The 23,721-nt window shown below is 35.0% G+C and overlaps 1 non-coding gene across 1 annotated transcript; it reads right to left on the reverse strand.

Moving 5' to 3' along the window:
- Positions 1-566: 566 nt before the first annotated feature.
- LOC126002538 (small nucleolar RNA SNORA51) lies at positions 567-698 on the reverse strand. Its single transcript, XR_007493227.1, has one exon. It is a non-coding gene; the product is annotated as a small nucleolar RNA SNORA51 (small nucleolar RNA).
- Positions 699-23,721: the final 23,023 nt, after the last annotated feature.

The raw sequence follows: 23,721 nt of genomic DNA on the forward strand, positions 1-23,721 counted from the left end.
TGCCTGAAGCCTAATCATGAATAAGTTTTTAATATCATGGTGTAAAATAAGTTAAAAACAAGCAAACAGCCTAGGGAGGTTATATGGAGCACTACCATGTGATCTCGGACATCTATAACTCTAAAGTCACCTGGGGGCAGACTTCTTTTTTGTTACCTCAAGTTACTTATGTCTGAGAGTTTTAGTGAGGAAATAAGACAGATTAAAAGTGCTCTTTTGGGGGGCGCACACCTGGTAATGCTCAAGAGTTATTCCTGGCAATGTGCTCAGAAATCGCTTCTGGCTTGGTGACCATTGAGATGCCTGGGATAGAACTCAAGTCCATCTCAGGTCAGCTGCAAGCAAGGTAAACGCCCTACTGCTGCGCCATTGCTTAGGCCCCAAAGGTGTTTTATCTTTTATCATTTAGATTCAAAGATCATATATCAGATCTTCTGCTATCTGCCTTTGGAGAAAGTTTTCAAAATTTGTGAAACAAAGGCTATGATATATAGACCTCTCTGTGTTGATAGAACTTTCAGAGGTCTGAAGACTTTTGTTTTTAACCCCCCCTTTTAGTTTATATTTTTTGTCCCCCATTCACAATACAGACCAGGCAAAGGGCCTGGTTTGAGGTGTATATGGGGAGCATTTACTGAACCTCCTCTTTCTATACAGTCAGTGTAAAGAACACAGCCTGTGGTAAGCATTGGGAGGCCTTATCTTTTCTTTTCTTTTCTTTTTTTGATTATTTTATATATGTATATATAAAAAAACCCTTCACCAGTGCAACATTTCCATCACCAATATCCCAAGTGTCCTTCCTCCCCACCCCACACTGGCCTGTACTCTAGCAGGCTTTCTGAAAGCCTGTCTAAAGATAACCTCCCCTTTTATATATGTAGGGTATTTGGGTGTATATGAACAAATGATTAATGTGCATATATAACTACATATGCAAACTGTTACTATATTTGTATATATTAACATATTTTAATAGTTTTATTAAATTAAATATCATAGTTTCATTTCATATCATTAATAAAGGAAGCAAATGATAAATTTACATTTATTATCTTTTGCATATTTGTTTTCAGCTACAATCAATAAATAAAATGTTAAAATAAACTAAAGCTAGAATTTTTCTCTAAACAGAATATTGAAAAATTACCTCAATTGAATGATAGGAGTAAAATTATAGGAGTAAAATTATTAATCAAACTTTATTTAGCTAGATATATTATATATAGATATGTTATATTATATATAGATATATTATATATAGCTAGATATATTATAGGAGAGGAAGGCAATTTTTCTTGAATTCCTTGACCCCACATAGATCACAGGTACTATATGATCCTTCCATAAGTGCTGAGCAAAGAGCCAACAGTAATTCCATAAAACTACTAGATATGACCCCAAACCCAAAACAGATAAAGAAAATTTTAAATTTAAACTTTATCAGTGTTATATTTACTTTGCATTTAAAATTGCATTTCATGAATATTTTATACAACTATGTGTCATGAGACCCTTAAATAGTCTTTAGTTATAAATGAAAATTACACACATGAAGGTTGAAAGCTCACTTTTTGAAACTTGAATTGCAGGCCAAACCTTATATTGCACAGCCACTATGCCCGCACTATTACTTGTAGGTTACTCCTTAGGAGTGCTTAGAGTACCATAAGATGCCAGAGAACAAACCCATACCGCCTCATGAAAAGTGTTTTGAAGTAGCTTACAAATCAAATGTTTCGTTTTTAACATGCTATAAAATCTTTGTAAAGCCAGGTTAGAATGTTTGTGGTTGTTTTTATTTACACTCTACTAACTACAGAATCTGACAAGTGAAATAGAATTATGCTTCTGAATACTACACAACTGTCCATCTGTGGGCTGGGTTTAGATTTAAGATTAGTGCATCCATTCAATAGCAATAGTAATCTTTCTGCTTTGTAATGCAACAAACTAAAACCAAACCAAAGAATTAAATCCTTTGCTCCTTTTAATGTAAATAAGCAAAAATATTATTTAATGGAGTAAAGAAAGGAAATGGTTATCACTTAAGTACTTTTGAATATTTATATATATTTATACACACATATATGTCTCACAGCCCTTGTTTTAGTATCCAATTTGACATTTCTTTTTTTTTGCTTCTTAATAATAGATTTAAAATTTGGGCAAAGATTTTCTTCATGGATATACGTCTGGGCCACCATTAATCTTTAATTGGAGGTAATATTCACTGTATAAATAGTAACTGGAAACAAAACAGGATCAGGTAAGTTACAAAATTTAAGCAACACTATTTTTTCCCTGATAGAGTAAGCAACACTATTTTTTTCATGACAGAGTATTTTTTGGCATATAGAGAATTCCAATTCAACTTAAATCATTATTTATCAACTTTGTCCTTGCATTCTTTCTTTTTGCTTGAAGGACTATCACATCAACTGCAGAATACAAAAAGAGCTCATATAATGATTTGATTATAGCTTGTTAAGAATAGACTTGTTTTCTACTCATCATTCCCTCTTCAATTTTTCACTGAGCTGTGCTCTTTTAGAAATTTTGTTGAGTGGGACGATATGAGCTTATGTAAACATGCATTGAACAGCTGAACTGAAATGTTTATAGCCCCAAACAGGAGATTACTCATTGGCACTAGTACAATGCACAGACATTTTCATGCAAGTCTATAATTGCAATATTGTATTTGAGGGAAAATGTGTTTGATAAAGAGTGAAAACAACTCTCAGTTGCTTTGGAAGATAACATTAGTTAAGTTAACCAAATCAATGTTTCATCTGCTAGTTTAGCTTGCATCAGATTTATGGAGCATTATGTTATAGAGCATACTGAAATGCTAAATTATAATTATATATGACATTACACAAATAGTTCTGACTCATCCAATGAGGTATAAAGAAGGTTTTTATTAAATCTGTTATGATTTTAATGTTATTTATAATAAATACTCAATTACCTTGACATGCATTTGGCTTTTTTCTCATTTGCAGAGAAAAAAAATTAATGATGAATTCAGTCCTATTATTTGTATGTATCTAATAAGGTACTAAACTATAGCTGAAAATATTTTATATTTGTTATAGTTAAAAATATAGATTCCTAACTGATTGTCTTTAATTAATAGTTGAATTTCAGAGTTTTTTTCTGGTAAAGATGTATATTTTACTAAATAATTTATTAGACCTTTTCAGAATTAATGAGATGTACTTTAGAAGTTTTAGAAAAAAAATTTAGGTTTATATGGCATTGTTTCCACTTCATTATGCATGTATTACAGTTGTCATGCATTATTATTTTATTATAAGCATAAGAATAACACTCTTTTTCAAACTTTCAAATTGCTGATAGAAAGAAAACCACTTTTAAAATTTCAAATTGCTATAAAAACCTAGAACATTTTTGCATCTTTCTAACAATGCTAATATTCATGTTAAATGTATACAAATAAAGAGTACTGCAAGAAATGTTCTTGCTTTGTACAATCTCTATAACCCTATGCAGTTCCATAAACAAAACCAGGAGTTTCCTGAGTGAAGAGTAAGGAAAGAGCACTAAGAATTCAATGGCTGTGTTGCAAAACTTCACAAAACAATACAGACAAACATCTTCAGATTCAAAAGTGAATTTTTTAATGAGAATTGAAGATCAAAAAAAATGGTAGGGACTGGAGAGAGAACTATGACCAGTGCCATGTACTAGAGAAAGCAAATTTAACTGGAAATTGCAGCTTCAGTAGATTCACTAGAGTAATCATGAAAGTGTGAAGCTCAAAGCATACCATAATTAAATGAGATTGCCTTTTGTTCTAGGAAAGCTAATGAAATACCAGGGAGAATACAGAGTATGCCATGGGATATTTTATTGCTAGGGGAAGAAGGAAATTCAGAAATCGATATAAAGCTATTCCATAATATACAGGAGATAGAAAAAATAAGTTTGTGACAACTGAACAAAACTCACTATAGCAAGAAAGGGGAAAGGAATGAAAGGATGAGGAAGAGGAAGAAAAGAATATAGAGAATGGCGATGATAAGGAATAAAGGTGAAAGAGAAAAGAAAGAAGATTAAAGAAATATATTATGTATTTAATATAACATTGAAGTAGTAGAAGCAGCAGAGAGAAACAGAAGAAGCAGAAGCAGTGGAAGAAAACAAGAGGACAAAGAACAACAACGATGATAACAAAAGAAGATGGAGGAGGAAGAAGCAAAAAGAATGTGAAGGAGGAAGAAGAGGAGGAGGAAGAGGAAGAAGAAATGAGGATTGGTTGGAGTTGAGTATGCTGGGGAATAAGAACATAGAACATCACAAAAATAATAATTATAATTAATCATTAATATTATAAAATAAATATAGGTAAATATGAAGTGTAAGTTTACAGATGATTATATTAAAAACAGGAACTATACTAGAAATAGAAAATTAAGTCACAGGAATTTAGACTTCAATAATGAAAACATCTAACATTTTCATCAAACTGAAGTGAAATAGAACAAATAAAATGTAGATGAAAAAAATAACAATTTAGGTAGGTACAGGGGAGATATAATAGGGAGGGAAAAAAGTACAAACTCTGACTTGACTTCGTTTGTTATCCATGATCACAAGGTGGACTTTGCCCTTTTGAGTGTGACTCAGTGTCCAAATAGGGCTGGTACTGACTAGAAGTCCCAGCCTTTTATCAGGAACAAGAATGGAAATGTCCAGCTTGATTGGCAAACAACCAGAACTGACCGTTGGGCATCACTTTTAAGCCCCCCCCCAAAAAAATAATAGCACACTTCTAAAACTTAAAAGGATATGGTTATTATGGCCAGAATGATAGATAGCACCGGTAGGGCATTTGCCTTGCATGTAGCTGACCCAGGAAGGACCTCAGTTTCGATCCCCCGGCGTCCGTATGGTCCCCAAGTCATGAGAGATTTCCTAACGCATAGCCAGAAGTAACTCCTGAATGTCACTATGTGTGCCCCTCCACCCAAAAAAGAAATCCACTGATGGTTGTTATAATAAAATAAAGTTTAATGTTTATGTTCAACATTTTAAGGAGGACAGATTAAGAACTTCAAAGAATCTTACTCCTAATAATTATTTTGTTGATCTTAGATTAAAGAATGGCCCAGGTTTGATTCAAAGGCCCATATAATCCTCTAAGTACCATATGGTGTGATCGCTGATTTCAGTACTAGGAGTAAAATCTGAGTAATATAGGTGTTGTAGAAAACAAAAATAATTACAATTTTTATAAAGAATGGAGGTAAATTCACTTCACCTGAAATATGGTCTAAATTTTCTTTTCTGTATTTATTTATTAAGTTTGTTTTGGGAGTCACACCAGCTATTCTTAGTATATTTTCTTCTGGCTTTGTCCTCCGGGATAACTCCTAACATGCTCAAGGAATCATATGGATGCTAAAGATCAAACCTGGTTCATTCAGCTAAGGATAAATACCGTTCCCCTCTACTATCACACTGGTCTCTGGTATGAGTTAAATTTTCGGAAAAAAAATAATACTTGAAAGAGTAAAATCAATAATTTTACAATAAAATGGACTAACAAAAACCTCCTTAATAAGACAATATTACTATTAATAATAACTCATGCTGACATTATATACAAACTGATCAATAGAAAGGCACTATTTTTGTAGTATTTGACATATCAAAATAGTCTATAAATAACAGTATTTTTGAAATACATAATCATAAAATTATAAAAAACAAGAGAAATTGTTACAGATTATAGGAAACAAAAGTGTTATTTTAAATATCAGTTATGAAAAATGTGAGATAGTCATTCATACTAAAGATATTTTTTTATTCATGCATATAAATGTCTCATATATAAACCACCTCCAAGTGCCAGAACTATAACACAATGAGTAGGAAGCTTACCTTGCATGTGGCTGACCTGTGCTTGACACCCATGGTCCCCAAAACCTGCCAAGAATGATCCCTGAGGCAGACTTGAGTAAGAATGGAGTCTTTGATGACTCAAAGACAACAAACCAAATAATCCATGAATAACTGTAGCTAGTAGTTAGAGCTACTCTTATGCCATAATCCTGTTTAAATGAGATGCATTTGGCATTGTAAGGTGTTATATTTTGTTTCAATGTTATAAGGTTAAATACTGGGGCCAGAGGCTGGAGTAGTGGCACGGAGTGGTAAGGCACTTGCTGGTGCTAGCCTAGGATGGACCATGGTTCTATCCTCGGCATCCCACATGGCTCCCCAAGCAGGAGAAATTTACGAGTGCATAGACAGGAGTAACTCCTGAGCATCACCGGATGTGACTCCAAAAAACAAACAAACAAAGGTTAAATACTATGCTTTCTGGTAAAATATTTAAGTTTACTAAAAAAATAAAATAGTTGAAGAAAATCTAAAGATGGGTGCACAAAACATATACAAACTCATTTGCATAACATTTTCTCTTCTGAAACATACTGTTTCTAATTAAATATTTATTAAAAAATAATTTCAAAGGGTTAGAACTGTGGCGCAGAATGGTAAGGCGTCTGCCTTGCCCATGCTAGCCTAGGACAGACTTCAACTGAATCCCCCTGCGTCCCATATGGTCCACTGTTGGAGACTGTTTGGCATAACTAAAAGCCCTTTATTCTAAAATCAAAATGGAGTCTCTGAGAGTCTGAGCAAAAGTGCCTACGTGACAATTAGCAGGCTGCCAGCCTGAGCAGCTAGCAAAATGTGGCCTTTGCCCTTGGACCTAAAGAAAAGGGGAGTCATTGCATTCCTCAGAGCTAGGGGAGTAAGCCACAGGCACCAAGAGCCCCCATAAAGATAGAGGCTGGTGGGCCTAGGCAGAGATTAGATCTTATACTTTGTTGCTCTAACAACTTGGGCCTCATGATTGATGAATGCCAGCTTCGTGATGTACAGCCTTGTTAATTTTGAAAAAACATGATGTGCCTGTGAAAAGTTACAATTATTCCAAGAATGCCTTGCCCCTTTCTCTTTGTTTGGCCTGACTATAAAAGGCTGTCCCCCTCCCCAAATAAACGGACTCTTGATCGGAGCTTTTCGCCTTGAGTCTCCTTTGTCTTCCCAAACCCCTCTTTTTTCTTTCAGACTGGAATCCACTTCGTGAATCGTGAATAACTGTTGTGGTCTCCAAGCCTCCCCCGCGGGTCGGGATTGAGGTCCCTGGGGGGCCGCAGTCCACCAAGCCAGGTGCGATTTCTGAGAACATAGCCAGGAGAAGTAACCCCTGTGTGTCACCGGCTGTGGCCCCAAAATAAAAAAAAATAAATAAAATTTCAAATGGCACCATAAATGTGGCTCATAGGACTGAAATATATAGTTTCATTATGAAGTCCCTCCTCTACACCACACATGATTTCTAACACTACATGAACACTTCAGTATCCCCTCATATGTCCAGAAACAGAAATTAAAATCCTAAGATAAATAACATTTCCAAGTTTTACAACTGAAAACTATTAAGATAATCTAATCCTTTTAGTCTATTTCAAATTATGCAAGACTTACTTTGTAGATATCTAATTAATCCAAGTCCAGATTAAGTAAGTACAAATAAGCAAAATACACATTTTGAGAGACTAAATTTAAAAACACTCTTGAACCTATATATTTTAATCTATTATTTCATTAGTATTTAAACCTGGTAAAAGTATAATGGTTATGTACTGCTTTATCTTAGAGAAAATCAGTCCTGACAGCACAATCCTTGCCTATGAGGCATGTTCCTCTCTCTTTAAAATTGGTCCCCATTACAGTGTTTTTCCTGCCTGGGGTATGCCTCTGGGAAGATAATTTTTCACATGAGATGAAGTTTCTGAAATTTAGTTTTTCCCTTTTCAGAGTCATTGATTTTCACATTAATATGTATTTCAATGTCTATATTTTAATTTCACCAGACAATCTATGAACTCCATATACAGTCATCTTGTCTTCACAAGAAAAATATTGTCTTCCTCTTTAGATAGTTTTAAAAATGTTTTTACATGTTGATTATGACAGTTGTAGGGCTTCTTACCTTTTCCCAATCATGGTCTGTTTCTGACTATTTCCTTTCATCTTTGACTCCCTGACCTGCTCTACCAAGTTCTCCAGTTTTCTACAGACAATTTCATTGTATATTTTCCTTACACCAATTCTGTAGACATTAACTAAACTGTTCTAATTCCAAATTGATTACATAGATATAAAATAGTACATAGATATAAATTCCAACTCTCTTTAAGGTAGAAAGGCACATTTATTTATATCTGGGAATATATACCAGTAATAGGCCATCTCAGTGTTGTCACCAATGCCCGTTTTGATACTCTATAAAGTAAATGTGTGTATGTGTGTGTATGTGGGGTAATTACCTCAACTTCCCTTTTATCTCCTCTTGTCTTGCCATCCATCCTGCTCTTCTTTCAAATATTCCTTCCCTTATTTCTTCTTTCTGTTCTTCCTCTTCTTCCTCCTAGCCATACTTTCCTTCTCTCCTCCTCCACTTCCTTTTCCACCTTTTCCTAATTTTCCTCCTTTTACTCTCTTTCCTCCTTTTTCTCCTCTTCCTCCTCTTCTTTTCCTCCTCTTTCACCTTGCTCTTCTTTCTTATCTCTTCAGAAAATTCCTCTTCTTCCATCTTCCCTCTTCCCTATTTTATTTATCTTCTATTTTCTTCCATTTCTTCTTTTCCTCCTCTTTCACCTTGTTCTTCTTCCTTGTCTCTTCAGAAAATTCCTCTTCTTCCATCTTCCCTATTTTATTTATCTTCTATTTTCTTCCATCTCTTCTTCATTTTTTTATCTCCTCCTTTATTCCTATGCCAGGTTGTTTTTTATTTAAATAATACCTTTATTTAAGCACTTTGATTATAGACATGATTATAGTTGGGTTTCAGTCATATAAAGAATACCTCCCTCCTCACCAGTGCAACATTCTCATCACCAGTGCCCTCAATCTCCCTCCTCTTTCCATGCATGTATTCAAGATAGGCATACTACTTCTCTCACTAATTGACCTTGTCATAAGAGTTGTCAATATAGTTATTTATCTAACTGTACTCACCATTTTTTGTGCAAGCTTCATATTATGAGCAGTCATTCCAGCCCTCATCTCTATTGTTTATGACATTATTACAATGTCTTTTATTTTTCATAAAACCCATAGATGATCTCTTCCCTCTGACTTATTCACTCAGAATAATAGATTTCATGTTCGTCCATTTATAGGGAAATTCCTTGACTTATACATCTTTCTGATGGTTGCATAATATTCCGTAGTGTGTATGTGTGTGTGCGTATATATATATGTATATATACATATATATATGTATATATACATATGTGTGTGTATCATCAGCCATTCATCTGTTGAAGAGCATCTTGGTTGTTTCCAGAGTCTGGCTATTGTAAATAGTGCTGCAATGAATATAGGTGTGAGGAAGGGATTTTTGTATTGTATTATTGTTCCTAGGTTATATCCCTAGAAGTGGTATAGCTGGATCATATGGGAGTTCAATTTCCAGTTTTTTTGAGGAATCTCCATATTGTTTTCTATAAAGGCTGGACTAGACGACATTCCCACAAGCAGTGAATGAGAGTTTCTTTCTCTCCACATCCCCGGCAGCATTGACTTTTCTTATTCTTTGTGTTCTTTGTGATGTGTGCCAGTCTCTGTGGCATGAGATGGTACCTCATTGTTGATTTGATTTCTATCTCTTTGTGATTTGTAATATGGAGCAGTTTTTCATATGCCTTTGGCCATTTCTATTTCTTCTTTGAGAAATTGTCTGTTCATTTTTCTCCACATTTTTTAATGAGGCTAGATTTATTTTTCTTGTTCAGTTCTGTCAGTAAGTTGTTCATTTTTTATATTAACCCCTTATCTAATGGGTATTGGGTGAATAGGTTTTCCCATTTTGTGGGTGGCTTTTGTATCCTAGGTTCTATTTCCTTTAAGATGCAGAAACTTCTAAGCATAATATAGTTACATCTGTTTATCTCTGTTTCCATTTGTTTGGAGAGTTCTGTTTCCTCCTTGAAGATGATTTAGTCTCAATGTCTTGGAATGTTTTACCAATAGGTAATAGGTTCCTGGTCTGATATCAAGATTTCTCCTCTTTTGCCAGGTTATCTGGCATGCATGTAGGACAAGTGTATTACCACTAAAACTTATAAAAGCCTTTACATTCTATCTTATAATGCATTATTGATTCTGTGAGTCTGTTGATTTAATTTTTGTTTATATTTAAAATATCTTATATTGATCAACATAAGGTCATACAATTAAATTATTCAATGTACAAATAATTTAGAATGTTATTACAAAACTGTTTCCTGCAAAATGTTTTTATTTAATTATAAATTTATCTGAACTGACTTTTTGAATTACTAATTTATAAAAAAAATTAAGGAAACAATGCCAATCATGCATTCAGCATGAGTATTATACTATAGTTTCAATAATTTTTATATTGCTATAACACAATATTTACTAATAACCTCTAGGGACTCAAAATATTTAATATAATATTGATGATGTAGTATTTTTATGGTTTTACAGATATTTGAAGTATATAGTATTTAAATTATACAATATTTATAATGTGAGTATTTTTAGTATTTAATATTTTGTTGTAAAATACTTATTTTTAAATATTTTCTATTACTTTAATTTTTATGACAAATTATATAAATAAATATTTATGACAGTATATTTAAAATAACTTAAGATGATTTAAGGATATAAAACAAATTATTGGATTGTCCTCAAAATAAATAAGACAATGATAACATACCAGATAATCCTTTGAGTTTATAAGCATCACTCTGTTTATCTTATTATACCTTGGTATACTAATACAATTTTATAGTCATGGGACTATTGGAATATTACAGCAACTAGGGAACTTGACTTGGATGCAGTTGTAGACATAATTTGATCCCCTGGACACATGTATATAATCTCAGTGACACTACAAGGGGTGATGTCTGAGTATAGTGCCAGGAGTAAGCTCTAAGAATATTCAGATTTGACAAAAAAGTGCCCCCTCATAAAATATTTAATTAGTATGTCATCTCTAACACTGCCTTGTGGAAAGAAAATCAGACTTGTTTGTAAATAAACAGTTTTAAAAATATAATTTTGTTTCCGAAACATTGAATGATACCTATCTCAGATAAATACCTCAATGCTCTAAAGTACTTGAGTTGATTTTAATGTAACATATAATCACACACAATTTACCATAAAATTTTAAAACTTTATCATGAAATTTAAAAACACTAACTTACATTTATAAAAAGATTAAACTAAATAATGTCAGCATTCAATTGACTTTTATCAAATACCAGATACTAATTTACAAATGAATATGAAACTATTATACATTTCTAGACATTTTGATAAAAGTTTTATTTATTTTATCTAAAGAACACTGACAAATGCCCATTAATCAAATAGATATTCTCTTTTCAAGTGTCTACTTTGCTCCATCTTCATTATAATCATCTTTAGATCAGCAAATTCTTTCAAAGGTCACACATGCATTTACTTCTTTAATCATTGATGCACAGAAAATTTCTCTGTTTCTCCAACTTCACATTTAATATAATTTCTAAAGATCTGACTATAGAAAATTAAATGTGACTCCCAAGATTCTGTTATTGTTTATAGTTCTCTTCACTGTGATTATGTAAGTTGAAAGAAGGGTCATATGAAAAGTAAAATGAAAAGAACACGGTATTGTTATACATAACAATGTTAAAATTCATAAAACGGAAAATACACAGAAACTTTACAAGGTGAACAGACAGCTACTAGGATAAAACAAATTAATTAAAAATTAAAAATTAAAAAAGATTATATTTCTTTCCAGACAATAAACATGTGCCAGAGATAATTTCATGCTGCTTTCTCCAAAATTTATAAAGGACAGTAAACAATAGAATATCACGTTCATATATAAGTTAGTGATTCTGGTAACTATCCAATCACATCTAATGAAATCACGAAGAGCAGTGTGTGAACTGCACTGACAACTACCTTGACAATGATTGTTGAAATTGATCACTTTGGATAATACCTAGGTGCTGAAAGGGAATAAAGTAATTTGCATGGCACCTCTCATTGACAACAGTACAAACCACAATGTCAGAAAGAAGAGAAAAAAAGTGAGTGAGAGAGATGAAAGTGGGAGGATAATGGGGAACTTTGGTGGCCTGGAAAGTTGCACTGGTGAAAGGTTGTATATATTCTATGATGACCAAAGCACACTATGAACATTTCTTTAACCACAGTGCTTACATCAAAAGTTATTATTAAAATTAATAAATCACAGTATGTTTAAGGTAAAGTCAGTTGGAATTTTCCATTAACACTTTATCTTCCTCAGTTCCCATGTTTAGCTACCTAATAACATATTACCAAAGGCTAATATGGTATTTTCTTTGTATCTATTATTTATTTTCTATCTAAGATTATTATATATGCTTATATATACCATAATAAACCTCATATATACATACACACATATATACAAATATATATGAAGTTAATTGTTAACTCTTTCCTTTTCCATGTACTATGCCTTTTAAAGTACATGTCACAGTCAAGATGGTTTACAAGTCTGGTTTTCAGAACAAGTCCACATAATGTCATATTTAAAAAAAAAAACAAATATTTGCAAGGTATAGGCTGTCTACTTGTTTGAGGCAATTATCCAATGGACCAAATTTTATTTAATAAGGAAATAATTCTGATACAGTACTGGAGATACATTTACTTGGCATTTTTATGCAATGCATGTTGATTTTGCAAACTCAAAAAATAATAAAACACACACACTGTAATTGTTTTATTCTATAATCTGATTTTATCACCCAAAGCTATTTCTAGAGCTATAGCCATATGTATATATAAGAGTAAATACACATAATTACCAATTCAGAAAGCCTTAAAATAATCACTCAAATAAATTATAACAATGATTTTCATCAAGAATATACAGTGCAAAGACCAAGACCACCAACCACAGAAGATGGATTAAAATGACACTGAGGGAACAGAACTTCTAGAACCACAAAGACTGACTTCATCATAAGTCCCACCCCTGGATCTGTGCAGATACTGAGATCTCTAAACACAGAGGTTTGATTCTATCACCCAGGACAGAACAGAAGTCTTCCAAACACCACAAAAGCACCACTTGGAGAGTAAATGATCCTGAACAGAGTCTATAGTTAATCCCATGACAATATACTCCAAGGACGGAGAAACCCCATTTCTCTTAGGCCAAGTGAATTCCTTTTCGAATGACCCCAATATTTACTGTGCCAGGGCAGGAGGGAAAAAACAAAAAAGCAAACAGCACAAAACATTGTTTATTTTTATATATTATTTTTTATCTTCATTTATTATTATTATTATTATCATTATTATTATTTTTTTTATTTACCTATTTTGGTCCATTTCTCTGTTTGGGTGTGGTTATTGAAGCTGTTGTCCCTAGTTATACCTATTTTTTTCTCTTCTTTTATTTTTTTTCTTTATGTGCTATGCTATGTTTCTTATCCCATGGCGTTTTTTTTTTTTGTTTGTTTGCTTGTTTTTTTGTGTGTGTGTGTGTGTGTGTGTTGCTTATTGTTATTGTTGAAGTCCTCACTGGATATTTGACACATCTTTTTGTACTGGTGGAGTGTTTCATTTTCTTTTTCTCCTTCATCTCGTAAATCGATGATGAGAGCCTCTAGAAGGATTCCGCCCACTTTCGGAATATTAGACTTTTACCCCAGTTTATTACTTTTCTTCAAACAAAACCACGCAAATTGAACAAGCTAGTCCTGCTTCCCAATTAGAGGGGGAAATAAGGGAGGCACCAAGACCAAACAGGTGCAAGACTACTATGTAGTAGGATAGGTACATAGGGGACCACATATTCTAGCAGCCCTGGGGGTGAGGGAAGAGGATATGGAAGATAGGACAAAAACAGAGGTGTAGGGAGGACAATTTGGTGATGGGAATCCCTCCTGATTTTATGTAAATATTTACCTAAAATGTTATTGTCAACAATATGTAAGCCACTATGATCAAAATAAAAATTATATTAAAAAATTTTAGGCACTATAATGTACAATGCTGTCAATGATAATATATTACAAAAATAAAATTCTTCAGTACTATAAAAAAAGAATATACAGAATTAATTAAAATATAGGAACCCTATCTGCTTTTACTTCAAACAGCTTGAATTTAGAAATTGGAGAGAAGGTTCTATCCACACTCTCCCAATAGGGTTTTCTAATTCAGTATTGATTATTCTAAGATTTACAAATAATATATGACAAAGCATAAAAGACCTAGGATATAGGGATGATTGAGAAAGGTACTTTCCTTGCACAGGGATGAACCAGATTTCATACTGGCACTGATTATTGTTCCTCAAGTAGCTGCAATAATGATTGCTGAACACAGAGCCACAAGAAAACCCTGAGTACCACTTGGTATAAAGTGCAAATAGTTTAATATTTAAAAACTCATAAATAATATTAATTAAAGTATACTTCAAAATTAAATATGTCTTTATATCATAAAATACAAAAACAGAACATAAAAGAAATGTACTCCTAATTCACTCCACATAATACACTTCTTGGACTTGAGTTTGGACCTAAAATTAAGGGCAAAGGAAATAAAAGCAAAATAAAAAAAAGTACTATATCAAACCAAAAAGGTTCTGAACAGTGAAGCAATTTACATCAACTCAAAATGTCATCCTCTTCAGTGGGAGAAGATACTTGCAGTTCATATGTCTAAAAATAGATTAATAAAAAAATCAGAAATTTAACAATAAAAAATATGATTAAGTTACTGAGGATCTGAACAGATACTTCTACATAATAGCCCATAGGTCTTTGTTTTATTGATATTTTCCAGCTCAGTGATCTGTCTAAAGACACAAGAAAAGTGATAAAGCCCTCTAATATATTTGTCTTCTGTCAATGACTTCGTTTCGGTCTCCTAATATTTGCTTACTTATTTTGGTGCTGCTATGTACAGTGATACACATTATTGTTACAACCTACTGGTTTATTGATCACTTTATCATCATTTAATGTTCTTTCTCTCTTGATAACAATTGTCTAAAAGTCTATATTCTCTGCTACAATATAGGAGGAAAATGAAATAGTCCATGTTTTGAAATTGTATTCTAGAGTGCTTCTTCTTTCATGATACATTTCTTTGATGTATCATTTTGCCTGGTGTTATATGTTCTGATATGCTCATTTACTTCTTTAAATTTTATTGTTGATTGTTTATATGTACATATGTATAAATAATTTACTTTAGTGAAAGACCCTATATCACATAGCTGACATGGTTGGTCATAATAGGTTTGTTGCCAGGTAAGTGGGAGCAAAACTATTAAAAAAGAAAAAAACACATAAAGGGAAAAGATGAAATTAAAAAAATACAGCAACAAAAAATTGGTAAAAATTTGTAAAAATTAATATATATTGGGACTGGAGCAGTGACTCAAGTGGTAGAGTGCTTGCCTTGCAAACTAGGAAAGACTGAGGTTTGATCCCCTGGGGGTGTCCTACATGGTCCCCCGAGCCAGGGGCGACTTCTGAGAACATAGCCAGGAGTAACCCTTGAGTGTCATAGGGTATGGCCCAACGCCTCCAAAAATAGTGTATTTCTAAATGAGGTCATTAAGTCTTTGACAGGTTTAGCAAACTCTTGTTAGTAGCAAAACATTCTGTTACTCCTTTTATTTTGAATATTATTAGTTGTTTTAAATATACATGAATAATAGTAGCAGCTGACAGGGCTTCAACAAGTTGGGGAATTGAACATCCTCTCTTCCCAAGATTGGCAACGCTTAGCTGTATGGTCCATGTACCCATGATTTTTCAAGGCTTTGTTTACATCTCTTTTGAGAATAGATTGAGCAATCTGGAGCTGGTCAATTGTTGATTGTTAAATATCTCTAAATCAGTTACTTAGAATGATAAAGCCCACCTTTTCCCCCTACTAGTCAGATTAAACTGAATTTTTTTTAATTTGCTTGCTTCCCTGGATATTGAGTCTTATGATTGCAGTTGCTGAATCATCAAGATCTGTGAGGGTTATAGGGGTGTATTGTTTCTATTGAAAATGAGTTGGAGTTGGGAACCTAAATTATTTATAGTACCACTAATACCTCTTTTTCTTGTGAATCAAATTTGTTTTTTGTTTGTTTATTTCTTTTTTTTTTGTTTGTTTGGGGGTCCATACCAGGCATCATTCAAGGGATACTTCTGGCTCTGCACTCAGAAATTACTACTGTCAGGCTTAGGGGACCATATGGCTGTGAGGGATCAAACCTGGCTCCATCTTGGGTCAACAGCATGCAATATGAACACCCTAACTCTCTGCTATCACTCCAGCCCTGTGAATCCAATTTGAGATTTGACAGTCCTTTCAGTTTTTAGTACACTTCTTAGAAATTAGTGTCAGTTCCAATTAAGGCAGCACTTGTACTATGTAGTATTCTGAATTTTCTATATAGACTTCACCTTAATCATGAATGTAGCTGTTGAATAGTGAGGCAGTACAAAGGTTAAGAAAACTCTCATTTGGGGCCGGAGAGATAGCATGAAGGTAAGGCGTTTGCCCTGTGTGCAGAAGAATGATGGTTTGAATCCCGGCATCCTATATGGTCCTTTGTGCCTGCCAGGGGTGATTTCTGAGCATAGAGCCAGTAGTGACCCCTGAGCACTGCCAGGTGTGACCCCCCAAAAAGAAAACTCTCTTTCATAACACCAAAATAATTCCCATCCCCAGCAACATGTATAGTGCCTGGAATGATCTCTGAGCACATAGCAAGAAGTTATTTCTGGGCACTATGGATAAAATAAAATAGAACAGCACTACCTCCCAAAAGGGCTGATCTGAATAAGACGGCATCACCCCAAAAAAGTATATGGGCCTAAGCGGCTTCTGAGATTTCCTATCCGGGAAAGGAATGCCCAATTTGCCTGAAAGACTCATGTTCTATCCAGTGGTTGGCAACCTGCGGCTCACGAGCCGCATATGGCTCTTTACACTTTTTTTTTTTTCTATACTGGATATAGATAACCTAAAATGAAATTGCTGAGTCATACGGCAACTTGATTTTGAATTTGCTGAGAACCCTCCAGGAATTGAACCAGACAGTCTTTCCATCAGCAGAGGATGATAGTTCCTTTCTCACAAAATCCTGCCAATTTCTACTTTTTGGGTGACAGCTAGCTGTGCCCAAGTGTTAAAAATGCCTCTACACCTAGGAGTCACTCCTGGTGGGCTCAGGGAACCATGTGGGATGCCAGGGATGGAACTTGAGTTGGCTGCATGCAATTCTAGTGTCCTACTTGCTATAATAGCTCTCCAGTCCCTAATGTTTTCATCCTTATTGAGGCAAATTAACAAATATAATTGTAAGAAGTCTCTGTAAAATTTAAAGACCTATCATTTCATTGTAATTTAATATACAATATTCAATGTGACTATTTCCATATTTTTATGTGACATTTTTATCACTTCATATTTTATACTTTTATTATTTTGTCTACTTGGGATAAAGATCATAGAATTTTATCAGAAAATTTTAATAATAAGATATGGTGATATCAACTGTTATCTTTACCTGATATTTTCTTTTTTTCTTTACTGAAACATCTTGATTACAAATATGACTATGATTAGGTTTCAGTCATGTAAAGAACACTCCCCTTCACCAGTGCAACGTTCTGAACACCAATGTCCCAAATCTCCCTTCATCCCACCCCACCCCCACCTGTACTCCAGACAGGCTTTCCAGTTCCCTCATTCATTCACATGGTTATGGTAGTTCTCTGTGTATTTATTTCTATAACTGCACTCACCACTCGTTGTGGTGACCTTCATGAAGTGAGATGGAAGTTCCAGCCCTCCTCTCATTGTCTCTGAGGATTGTTTCCAGAGATAGCATGGAGGTAAGGCCTTTCATGCAGGAGGTCATCGGTTCGAATCCCAGCATCCCATATGGTCCCCCGTGCCTGCCCGGAGCAATTTCTGAGCCTGGAGCAAGGAATTACCCCTGAGCACTGCCGGGTGTGACCCAAAAACCACCACCAAAAAAAAAAAAAAGACTTATTTTTTTTAAAACACATAGATGAGTGGGACTATTCTGCGTCTTTCTCTCACTCCCTCTGACTTATTTCACTCAGCATGATAGATTCCATGTACATCCATGTATAGGGAAATTTCATGACTTCATCTATCCTGATAGCTGCATAATATTCCATTGTGTAGATGTACCACAGTTTCTTTAGCCATTTGTCTGTTGAAGGGAATCTTGGTTGTTTCCAGAGCCTGGCTATTGTGAAAAATGCTGCAATAAATATAGGTATGAGGAAGGGTTTTTTGTGCTGTATTCTTGTGTTCTTAGGGTATATCCCTAGGAGTGGAAAAGCTGGGTAGAATGGGAGCTCAATTTCCAGATTTTGGAGGAATCTCCATATCGCTTTCCATAGAGGTTGGACTAGACAGCATTCCCAACAGAAGTGGATAAGAGTTCCTTTCTCTCCACATCCCCGCCAGCACTGATTGTTCTCATTCTTTGTGATATATGCCAATCTATCTGGTGTGAGATGGTATCTCATTGTTGTTTTGATTTGCATCTCCTTGATGATTAATGATGAGGAGAATTTTTTCATGTGCCTTTTGGCCATTTGTATTTATTTTTTTTATCAAAGTGTCTATTCATTTCTTCTCCCCATTTTTTGATGGGATTAGATGATTTATTCTTGTAAAGTTCTGTCTGTGCCCTATATATTTTGGATATATATATATTTTGGATATTAAAATATCCAAAATATATATATTTTGGATATTAGCTCCTTATCTGATGTGTGTTGGGTGAATAGTTTCTCCCTCAAAGTGGGTGGCTCTTGTATCCTGGACACTATTCTTTTGAGGTGCAGAAGCTTCTCAGCTAAATGTATTCCCATCTGTTTATCTCTGCTTCCACTTGTTTGGAAAGTGCAGTTTCCTCCTTGAAGATGCCTTTAGTCTCAATGTCATGGAGTGTTTTATCTATGTGTTGTTCTATTACGGTATCAGGTCTGATATCAAGGTCTTTAATCCATATGGATTTTACCTTCATAGATAATATTAACTGGAGGTCTATGGTCACTTTTTTGCAAGTGGCTAACCAGTTCTGCCAGCACCACTTGTTGAAGAGGTTTTCCCTGCTTAACTTAGGATTTCTTGCTTTTTTGTTAAAAATTAGGTGTTTGTATGTCTGGGGAACATTGTCTGAGAACTCAAGCCTGTTCCACTGATTTGAGGGTCTGTCTTTATTCCAATACCATGCTGTTTTGATAACTATTGCTTTGTAGTACAGTTTAAAGTTGGGAAAAGTAATGCCTCCCATTTTCTTTTCCCTAGGAGTGCTTTAGCTATTCGAGGGTGTTTATTGTTCCAGATGAATTTCATAAGTGTTTAATCCACTGCTTTGAAGAATGTCATATGTATTTTTAAGGGGATCACATTAAATCTGCATAATGCTTTGGGGAGTATTGCCATTTTAATGATGTTAATCCTGCCAATCCATTAGCAGGGTATGTGTTTCCATTTCCGTGTGTCCTGTCTTATTTCTTGGGGCAGGGCTTTATAGTTTTCTTTGTATAGGTCCTTCATGTCTTTGGTCAAGTTGACTCCAAGGTATTTGAGTTTTTCTGGCACCAATGTGAATGGGATTGCCTTCTTTACATTCATCTCTTCCGTATCATTTTTGGTGTAAAAAAAAGCATTGATTTCTGTGTGTTACTTTTGTAGCTTCCCCCTTGCTATATTAGTCTATTGTTTCTAGAAGCTTTTTGGTAGAGTCTTTGGGGTTTTCTAAGTAGAGTATCATGTCATCTGCAAACAATAAGAGCTTGACTTCTTCCTTTCCTATCTGGATTCCTTTGATATGTTTTTCTTGCCTTATCGCTATAGCAAGCACTTCCAGTACTATATTGAAGAGGAGTGGTGAGAGTGGACAGCCTTCTCTTGTACCCGAATTTAGAGGAAAGGCTTTTAGTTTTTCTCCATTGAGGATAATATTTGCCATTGGCTTGTGGTAGATGGCTTCAACTATATTGAGAAAGGTTCATTTCATTCCCACCTTGCTGAGAGTTTTGATCAAGAGTGGGTGTTGGACCTTATCAAATGTTTTCTCTGCATCTATTGATATGATCATGTGATTTCTATTTTTCTTGTTGTTGATGTTGTGTATGATGTTGATAGATTTATGGATGTTAAACCATCCTTGCATTCCTGGAATGAAACCGACTTGGTTGTAGTTTATGATCTTCTTGATGATGCATTGGATCCTATATGCCAGGATTTTGTTGAAGATCATTGCATCTGCATTCATCAGGGATATTGTTTTGTAATTTTCTCTTTTGGTAGCATCTCTGTCTGGTTTTGGTATCAAGGTGATGTTGCCTTTATAAAAGCTGTTGGGAGTGTTACCGTTTTTTTCAATTTCATGGAAGAGCCTGGTTAGGATTGGTAGTAGCTCCTCTTGAAAGATTTGAAAGAATTCATTAGGAAATCCATCTGTGTTGAGTTTTTCTGCATCTCATCTTCCAGTACTCTGATTCTGTCCTCAGCTGCTGTTACCCTGCTGTCGAGGCCATCCACTGAGGTTTTTAGTTGAGCTACCGTGGTTTTCAGATCTGCTATTTTAGTTTGGAGTTTTCTGATTTTTGTCTTTGTGTTCTGTTCAGATCGATCTATGCTTTTTTTGAGTTCTACAATCATCTTCCATATTGCTAGTTTAAGTTCTATATCGAGAGTTTAATTAGATGGTTGGAATTTTTTAGGTCACCAAGCTATCGTCTTCATTCTCTGTGCATGGTGTTAGCCTGAGAGTTTTCCCATTGACATGCTAGTAGTGTGGTTTTTCTTGCTGTTGTAGTGGGGTTTATTGGTTAGAAAGAGTGCGAGGTCGTGCTCTTCTGGGGCCTCTAGGTTACAGTTCAAGCAGCACTTCACTGGCAAACCCACAGCCAGCCATTTCTTACTCACTCACTAGCTTGCTGGGCAGCTTTGTAATGCAGTTTTTTTGGGGAGTTCACTTCCCAGGGCTCTGAGGAGAGCTTCAAGAATTCATGAAAGACAGAGAAGCAGAGGACAAAGCACCCTTCAGGTCCTCACTTTTCTCAGAAGAAGCACAGCAGGGCCAGGGTGGAGTCTCCGCAGGTAGAGCAATCAGCACTCCACCTGGCAACCCCCACAGCCAGCCATTTCTTACTCACTTGCTTGCTGGGCAGCTTCAGAATGCAATTTTGGGAAGGTTCGCTTCCCAGGGCTCTGAGGAGAGATTCAAAAATTCAGGAAAGACAGAGAAGCACAGGACAGAGCTCCTCCCTTCAGGTCCTCAGTTTCCTCAGAAGAAGCCAGCTCTTTACACTTTTAATTTGGCTCTTCTGTGTGCCGAGTGGCCACTGTGGGAGCTAGGACTCTGTTCCTAGTCTCTGTCAGTGCGCACCCTGTTTGGCTCTCAAAATAAATTTCACTGGTGGTTTTGGCAAGATTTGGCTCAGTTGAAAAAAAGGTTGCCGACCACTGCAATAGAACACAGCCTCCATATGGACTTCTCACTCACCTTCCATTCTGAATCTCTTCAATAATTTGAGTTTTCTTTTGTTTTGTAACCAGGCCACTGGAACAGTGATAAGTATTTAGTTCTAACCCTGTACACAAGGATCACCACTGGTATGGTTTATGTGACCTGGGATCAAACTCATTCACCACATGCAAGGCAAGTGCCATTTTACTCTAGTATCTTTCCAGCCCAATGGTGAGGAACTCTTTATTGTAGTCTGTATCTGAGATGCATAAAATTCCTCAATATCACTATACACTGTGGGATTATCTAGATAGGCATGCTATCTGTTCATTTAAATGCTTCACTTGAGAATGGAGCAAAGACTATCTTCTATAACAAACTAAAGCAAACTTGGGGCTCCAAATATTATTTTCTTCTTTTTTTTCCCTTGTTTGTTTGTTTTGGGGCCACACCTGGTGGTGCTCAAGGGTTATAGATAGCTCTATGCTCAGAAATCGTTCTTGTCAGGCTCAGGGAAATAAATATATGGGATCCTAGGATCTAACTCAAGTCGTACCCTGAATCTAACATGAGTCAGGTGTGTTCAAGGCTATCACCTTACCCACTGTACTATACAATCGCTCCAAATACAAATAACACTTAATAATAATTTTGGAAAAGGCCTGAAGAGATAATGCGATAGGTTTGCTGGTAAACATAAAACCCTGGTGCAATCTCTGGCAACTTATATGGTTCCTAAAAACTGCCAGGAGTGTTCCCTGAGAGAAGAGCCAGGAGCAAGTCCTAATCACAGCCAAGTGTTATCAATTCCCTTCTGAGAATTTTAAAGTGTTCAAGTAAGCAAACCATTTATCTTGTTAATTTTCCAAAGTATCAACCAACTGATCTTGAAGCAATCTAAAGTTAGCTTCTGTGAAAGAAGAATCGGTAAATCATCCTTTGTCACAGACATAATCAAAATACACCATAATAAAAATAGCATTTCCATGGAGAGAAAGAACAACCAACTCAATTTTGAGTTCAGTTCAGATAAAGAATTTAGTGAGAGAATATTTCTTTTAATTCACTAGCAGCTATATTAAAATATCCACATATGAGAGGCTTAGATACAGATTAGGAATAGTTATAGAAATTATCATAATTAAAAGCTTTATACATATTATGTGTAGATGCACATAGTATTTTGAATCTCTTAGCATTAAAGAAATGCAACACAGAGAGGGAAAATGGAAATTGCATGCAATACATCAGACTGAGAGAAATTTTTACTTACATTACCTCTGGGAGAACACTAGGGAATATAGGAGATAGCCAATGATATATGAGTGGACTAAAGATAAAATAAAAAAAGGCTAAATTATTTTATTTACAAATAAGGTCACTTGACAGTACTGGGAGAAACCACTTTAAATTCTTTGCATGAACACAATTTCACTCCAAACAATAAACTTTGCTCTTAATTGACTTCAATTATTCCAGTGTTGCTTATTGAACACCTAGGGAAAAAAAAACAATCTGCAATGTTAAAGATCAATAATATGTCAAATAGTCCTAAATGTGTCTCCCTGCCCATACTTTTCTCATATGTTTAAAATTAAATTGCAGAGGTTCACACCATAATTTCTTGAACATGTCCCCAAAGTGCATATGGAGGCCACACTGCCTCTGCCATCTGTGAGAAGTCCAGAGGAGTATGCCAAATACAGAGTATTCCATGGAACCTGGCTTCACCAAAATCAGAAGTCTGTACCTTAATTTTCCAAATCAGTGGCTTCAAGATAATCGTCCTTATTCTATAAAGCATTGCCAGTTTTCTTCCTGGCAGTAAGGGGAATGCTGATTGTGATGTGGAAATGACTCTTCATGGACTACAAAAAAAAAAAAAAAAAAAAACCATGGAAGAACAAGGCAGATTCCTACCATGAATACTGTAGAATGAATTACTTCTAGCGAGGGGCAGAAATCCTCCATACAATAATAGAATATGAAAAAAAAAATGTCTCAATACAATCTGACAGGAGAACTTTGGGATGAATTCAAGATGAGCAACATAAGAATGATCAGATGTCCAGAGGGTAGTAAGGGCAACACAAGAC

Source organism: Suncus etruscus, chromosome 2 (genome assembly GCF_024139225.1).
Source record: "Suncus etruscus isolate mSunEtr1 chromosome 2, mSunEtr1.pri.cur, whole genome shotgun sequence".
NCBI lineage: Eukaryota > Metazoa > Chordata > Mammalia > Eulipotyphla > Soricidae > Suncus > Suncus etruscus.